The sequence below is a fragment of the Otolemur garnettii genome, unplaced genomic scaffold, assembly GCF_000181295.1.
Source record: "Otolemur garnettii isolate 467f Iridium unplaced genomic scaffold, OtoGar3 scaffold00157, whole genome shotgun sequence".
NCBI lineage: Eukaryota > Metazoa > Chordata > Mammalia > Primates > Galagidae > Otolemur > Otolemur garnettii.
In genome coordinates, this window is record NW_003852552.1 from 413564 (window position 1) to 421177 (window position 7614).

Consider the following 7614-nt stretch of genomic DNA (forward strand, 5'->3'; position numbering starts at 1 on the left):
TTTGGATTGTTAACTACCACATTTGTGGTATCATTTTGAATAAGTCTTTTTCTCAAAAATTCCCACTGTCAAATGGATGTCTTATTTCTAAATTATATTAACCTGAGAAATACAAAGTACATAAGTGAGGTGACAAAGACACATTAGAGTTATCAAAAGGTGATAATACTGTTAGGGTGAAAGGAAAATTTCCCCTTTGCCCTCAGAAGATTCACTGAAAAATAAACTCACAATAAAGCAGAGAAAAGCTTTTTTATTTTAACATGTATACACAAGAGCCTTCAGAATAAAAACTCAAAGATACAGGGGAAGTTATCCATTTTTATGCTTAGGTTCTACAAAGAATGGACAGCTGTATGGAAATGTGATTGGACAAAAAGGGTATGCTCTGATGCTAACAGACTGAGTGGGAAAACCCAGCAAGGCCTGTCTAGATTCTTCTTGGCCACTCTGCACATGAATTCCTTTCTTCAGGGCGTAGGGCTGGGCCCTCTCTGGAATGGGAGTCTTATGGCCTACAGCCAAATAAGGTAAGTCTAATAATTACTTATGGCCGGTTTTTCAATAGAATAATTTTAGATATTATATCAGGCTTTCAGGAAAAAGGGTTCTAGCTTTTCTGACCTGCCTTGGGAAGGAAGGATTCTAATCTCTATGGTTAGCCTCAGGGAAGAATGGGACTGAGAGGCAGGAGGGCAAAGGAAGGTCAGAGATGAATTTTCCCTTCTGAGGCCCTCAATTTAGGGTGCTATTTTCTGAATTTGTTTTAAGGAATGTCTTACTTTGGTTGCCTTGAAACCAGAAAGAAGTGGGTGCCATTTTTTTGAGGCTGACAATCTCCTTGTGATAAATAGAGTATTATTATCAGCTGACATAAGCAAAACACCTAGCATCGAATGTGTACTAAATAAATCCTCAATAAATACCTTTCTTCCCAAATCCACCAGTTTCTTTCCTACAGCTTTCTTACAATTATTTCAGATAGGAAAATTGAATTTGAATGAGCCTGAAAACAACAATATACATTCCCTTACCAGCCTAAGAATGTTGGAAGGGTGGTCAAATAGGAGAGCAGCTACTATTTCAAATAAAACATCAGTTTAATCTCAGACAGAAATATAGAAAATGGGTGATCAAAAACATTCCTTACATCTTGATTCCCTATGGGGGCTGTTCGGTCAAGACTTTTGTTCACCAATAGACACACTATGGGAGATACTGTGATGAATCATGAGACCAGGAATTGTCTTTTTCATTCATGGCTGTGTCCTAGTACCAAAGCACCCATCAGACAACAGACATTTAATTTAACAGGTTGAGTGTAGTAATGAGCAAGATGGCATAGTCCCCTGCTCTGAAAGAGTTTGAAGTCAAAACAAAGAAGTAACAAAACACAACATGGAATGCAACTATCTTACAAAATTACATGGGTATGAATGAATGAATGTACCCCATTTACCTCCCTAGTTTCTCTTGTCTTCTCCTAACACTTTCCCACCAAAATGCATGTAAAGAGGCGAAATTAAGCAAACAAGAAGGAATGTGCAACTTTTGTTGATATTTATGGCATTTCTCATTTAACGCACACCCATTTGCTGAGCTAGTACTGACCCCAAGTTACAAGGCCATAGGTTGCAAAGGATTTTTTAAAGTCTAGATTTCTTAGTGTTTCTTCTTCCTTACTTTCTCTTCAAATATTTTCATCTAGAGTTTTGTTCTTAAAAGGTGAGAAGTGTGTGTATGTATGTGTGCATGCGTGTGTGTGTGTGTATTTGAAGGTGGAGATGGGGGTTGGACATGATGCTTAATTAGATTTATAATATTCTGAAGTATGATATTTGTGAAAACCATGTATGTATTTTTCTTCCTTTGAACCTTAAAAAGACTGTATATTTATAGTGTAGTCTTCAAGATACAGGTTTCCATTGTCTACGGCTGCCAGCAGCATGGAACTCCCCATTGAGACCCTCCCATGGACGCTCTAGGCAGTGCTTTGAAATCACTCCTGTGGCCTGATCCTGTCTGTGGACTGGAAGGGGAACACAGAAATGGGAAGAACTGTACTTTCACTTATCCTCATTTATTGTTCAAAATGATGGAATACCAGGGAGAAGACAATGAGCAAAGAGAGTAAATGTATTACCAATACAGTAGTCCTCAACACGTGTCCAGGTGCTAAAGGGATGCTTAGTGTAGGAACTCCATGAGAGCAGAAACCTTTTCTACCATGATCCTGCTCTAACTCCAGCACTTAAAACAGTGCCTGACACATAACAGGGGCTTGCCAAATATGTGCTAGCTGAATCAATCCTACGTAAAGGACAGATTAAAATGAGAAAGTGTACAAAGACAGGATAGAGTTATATAATATCATGTTTTGCATAACAGAGATAGCAAATGGATTAGCTTGTAGGAGACAGAGTAATTGTGACTGAGAGATAAGAGGTGAGGTTTCTGAAAATAATGAGTTATATGTAGGAAAATCTTATAATTTGTTATCCAAACATAGACATCTTTAAGAAAGAAACAGGGTACTTCATGACATGTATTAATCAGGATCATCCTAAGCAAACTGAGATATATAGTCACTTTCTTTGTATGACAGTAAGTAAAATGAATGCAGAGGGAGGCTGCTGAAAATAAAGTTTGAAAAAGATTTTTAAAATTTTCATAATAGATATGGACTTTAATTCTGAAAGAGAGAGCAAGAAAGAGACTAGAAGACATGCTAAAATTGTAATCGTTACAATCTAGGAATGAGGTGACATTATGATAGCTTGAGAGCAGAGAGATAGGAGTAGCTCTGAAGAAGTTTGTGAAGAAGCAAGCAGAATCAATTAACCAAAGAATATAAATGTTCAGTGTTGCCTGCAGTGGTTACTTCAAAAATATACAAAATGCAAGATCTGATAATATCTGCACTCAACTAAAGTCACTGCCACACATTCTAGCTCTTTAATATTGGAACACTTATTTAACCACTCTGACCTTCAGTAAGTTATTCAAATAAACCTTCTTATATTTTCAGATCATATTGAGAATCCAGATTTGATCCCTTTGAACTAGTATTTTGTTGTTGTTCTTCTTCTTCTTCTTAACCCAGAAAGTTCTTAATATTCTCAGATTTATTGAAAGTGCCTTAAAACAAAGCAAAAACTTAAGCTATAACTTAGAATCGGAATTTTAAAAAGTCCTTCATGAATAAACAGCAACTCAATTTATGCCTGGAGTTTGTTTACAAGGGATATTTCTTCCAAATGTATCTTACATCTTTCCTACATCAAAAAGCATCTATAATGGAAATCAGAGAAAATGATTAGATTTAGAAGACTTTGAGTTCCTCCCAGTAACTTTTGACTCGCAGAAAGACACAAAATTATGAAACAAAGTCTTTGAGCTGGAGAAACTCCAGTTCTAACAGAATTTTATTGCCCCTTTACTTCAACTCTGATAACTCCTCCCTTCTTGCCCCATAGCAAACTGCTGCAGGCCTTTGAAGCTTTACTACCATTCATCTATACGAACACTGCATTATCCTGTAGGGTCAACCTCTGATTTTCTACCCTGTTTCTCATTCAGAGCCCTGGTTTAAACTACTGTCCACACAACAGGTCAAAACCCTATACCTTCTTTTTTTTTTTTTTTTTTTTTTTTGAGACAGAGCCTCAAGCTGTCCCCCTGGGTAGAGTGCCGTGGCATTACAGCTCACAGCAACCTCCAACTCCTGGGCTCAAGCGAGTCTCCTGCCTCCGCCTCCCAAGTAGCTGGGACCACAGGCGCCCGCCACAACGCCCGGCTATTTTTTGGTTGCAGCCGTCATTGTTGTTTGGTGGGTCCAGGCTGGGGATTCGAACCCGCCACCTTAGGTGTACGTGGCTGACGCCTTAGCCGGTTGAGCTATAGGCGCCGAGCCTATACCTTCTTTATATAAACAGACACTTTGCTAAAATTGTGGGAAAGGAGAAATTATTTTCCAATCTCTCCCTCTCATTTTCGTGTTACACATCAACTTAAGGGAGAATTTGGTATATTATTCTCTTAGGTGAATTTTTCTTTACAGTAATTGTCGCTCAACATCTCCACAGGTACAAGGATAAATAGTGGAAATTCTAGGTAGCACCTAAATGTCATGAGACTCATATTTCCCATTGTAGGAACTGAACCACTTCTGAGTTGTTGAAATTATTGCTAAATATATTTACAGTCTTTTTTACAATAAAAAGCTTTATTACTCTTATTATGGGCTGAAGAGAATGCTTTAAATCTTGAGTTATGAAGTAATATCTCCTGTCCTAAAAGCAATGAAGCTTTTCAAGAGAGAAGAGGAAAGAAAGTGCATTCTGAAAAGGTAGTTTATGGTTTCAGAATTTTGTTGCAATTTTCGTTCATATATTTTTACTAAGCGTAACCTTTATATGTAAATTAAATGATTATATAAGAGAGGATACTGTTTTTATAAAGTAAGAAATGATTTTATCTCCTAAAAGACAAAATCATATAAAGCAGTAAGGCAGCTCTGCATGTGTTTCATGGCTGTGCAATGACCTATTTGATTTTCTATTATGGACCAGCAGACTGAGCTGCCCTGGCCCACCAGACCCAAACTCAGGGGTAGCCAATTTCTCATTAGGGAGTCCTGTGATACAGAGTGCATTCATCGTTGGTAATAAATAAAGTACATTTAAAATCTAGTATACAGAAACAGTTGTCTATTGTGAAAGCAGTATTATAGAAAGATATTTGTCTTTTGAAACACCATTGGAGAGAGGAAAAAATTTTTTCTGGCTAAACTCTGACAAATGAGTTTATCATTTGGCCATATGGGATAGTGTATGCACACATGTCCAGATAGTCAAATTCATTCAAATTGGTCCAGATAGAATAATTCATCAGTTCTTTGGAGGGAAAGCCCAAGCTGAGTTAAATAAAATGTTAAAATAAATGTAGTTTAATTATCTCAGGGGAGAAGTAGAGAACTTGGCTTCAAGTCTTAACAGAATTCCATAATGGCTTTAGTGAGTAGATAATCATTTGTAATTAGCATGTTCATTGTATACCAAAGCTTCAGTAAAAGGGGGTTTCCTTTTAATCTTCTCACTTAGTCTTGTTTATCTAGTTGCTGAGCAGATTCTGTATGTATGTGTATATTTCCATAGAACAGATATACATTTAGATGGGGCAAGTTGTGATTACTGTAGATTCCAAACTAATGGATTTTGGATAAATGAAGTCAGACTTTCTGTGTGTACAGACAGACAAAAGCAGCAAGGAACAAAGTATGCCAACTGTACCTCAGATTTTAAGTCATTCTTTTTTTTTCTTTTTTTGTGAGATAGAGTCTCATTTTGTTGCCCTTAGTAGAGAGCTGTGACATCACCGCTCACAGCAACCTCAAACTCTTGGGCTTAAGTGATTCTCTTGCCTCAGCCTCCCAAGTAGCTGGGACAAGGCACCTGCCACAACCACCAGCTATTTCTCAAGATGAGATCTAGCTGTGGCTCAGGCTGCTCTGGAACCTGTGAGCTTAGGCAATCCACCTGCCTCGGCCTCCCAAGTGCTGGGATTACAGGCACGAGCCACTGCACCTGGTGATTTTAAGTCATCCTATCTGTGTTTCTCATTGCCAGTGCCATAAATTCTTTCTCTCATGTGAAAGTCAGCCTGTTTCTCTCTATTTCTGTTATTGTCCTTTGTGATAAAAATTTTGAAACCATAAGTGATCTGAGAATTTGTAGAAATGTGAAGCAAGTTTGCCTGGTTATAATTTTCTCAGTTGGGGTGACTATCTTCTATAGTTATTTCTTTATTGAACACTAATAACATAGAAAAAGGTGGTACAAATTATATTTATAATATTTTCCTAACTATCTTGAAGTCTACAAGTGAAATGACACAGAGAAGATCAATGCATAGAGAAGCACTCATAGGTGAAACATGTTTGAAAGAAAAAGAGAGATTGGCTCAGTGTCTGTGGCTCAAGTGGCTAAGGCGCCAGCCACATACACCTAAGGTGGCAGGTTCAAATCCAGCCCGGGCCTGCCAAACAACAATGACGGCTGCAACGAAAAAATAGCTGGGCTTTGTGGCGGGTGCCTGTGGTCCCAGCTACTTGGGAGGCTGAGGCAGGAGACTCGCTTGAGCCCAGGAGTTGGAGGTTGCTGTGAGCTGTAATGCCACGGCACTCTACCCAGGGGGACAGCTTGAGGCTCTGTCTCAAAAAAAAAAAAAAAAAAAGAAAGAAAAAGAGAGATTTGGCTCAGCGCCTATAGCTCAACTGGCTAAGGCGCCAGCCACGTACACCTAAGGTGGTGGGTTCGAATCCCCAGTCCGGACCCGCCAAACAACAATGAAGGCTGCAACCAAAAAATAGCCGGGCGTTGTGGCGGGCGCCTGTGGTCCCAGCTACTTGGGAGGCGGAGGCAGGAGACTCGCTTGAGCCCAGGAGTTGGAGGTTGCTGTGAGCTGTAATGCCACGGCACTCTACCCAGGGGGACAGCTTGAGGCTCTGTCTCAAAAAAAAGAAAAAAAGAAAAAGAGAGATTTGGAAACTAGTTAAGAGAGCAAAATAAAACGTAATTCATTGGAGAAATTCTGGGAAGATGATGCAGTAGGAAGCACAAAGATTCTGTCTCTTCACTTAGATTGCACTGGCAAAACCTGTTTGATGTACCTTTTTGTAATTCTAGAGTCTACTGAAGGCTTACAACTTCCAGAGGAGAGCTTGTACTAGGGATGGGCAACTTTTTCATGTTGGAGGGCCACACTAATTTACCTGTAATCAAATAAGGCTTCATTCAAGAAACTTCAATTAAATATACATAAAAGTACATTATTTTGGCTTGGCACCTGTGGCTCAAGTGGCTAAGGCACCAGCCACGTACTCCTGAGCTGGTGGGTTCAATTCCAGCCCAGGCCTGCCAAACAACTATGACATCTGCAACCAAAAAATAGCTGGGCATTGTGGCAGGCGCCTGTAGTCCCAGCTACCAGGGAAGCAGAAGCAGGAGAATTGCTTGAGCCCAGGAGTTGGTTGCTGTGAGTTGTGATGCCACAGCACTCTACTCGGGGTGACAGCTTGAGGTTCTGTCTCAAAAAAAAAAAGTACATTATTTTGTTACAACTATGTACTTACTAATTTCAAAAAATGAAAAACTATTGGTTAATTTTAAAGTTAGCTAACTTTTTAATGACTTTGTTGTATCTGCTTTTTGTTGAAAACATTTGAATATTTGGTTGCAGCATGAAGGTCCACAGTTTCAGTTGATCCTCTAGATGGGTATCAGTCATTTGCAACCATAAGGGTATCTTGACATAGTAGGAGAATGTGGATTCACAGCAATAAGTGGTTGAAAAGCAAGAAAGCATATTTCAGACATTTTGTAAAAAATGTGGGTATTCTATTGCATTTTTCCTATTTCAATTGGATCTTTTTTAGCATCAAATAATGACTTTAAAAGGTCAATTACTGAGATCTCAATAAATTCCATCTACAGGCTTGGCACCTGTGGCTCAAGTGGCTAAGGCGCCAGCCATGTACACCCAAGATAGCAGGTTTGAATCCAGCCCAGGCCTGCCAAGCAACAATGACGGCTGCAACCAAAAAAAAAAAAAAAA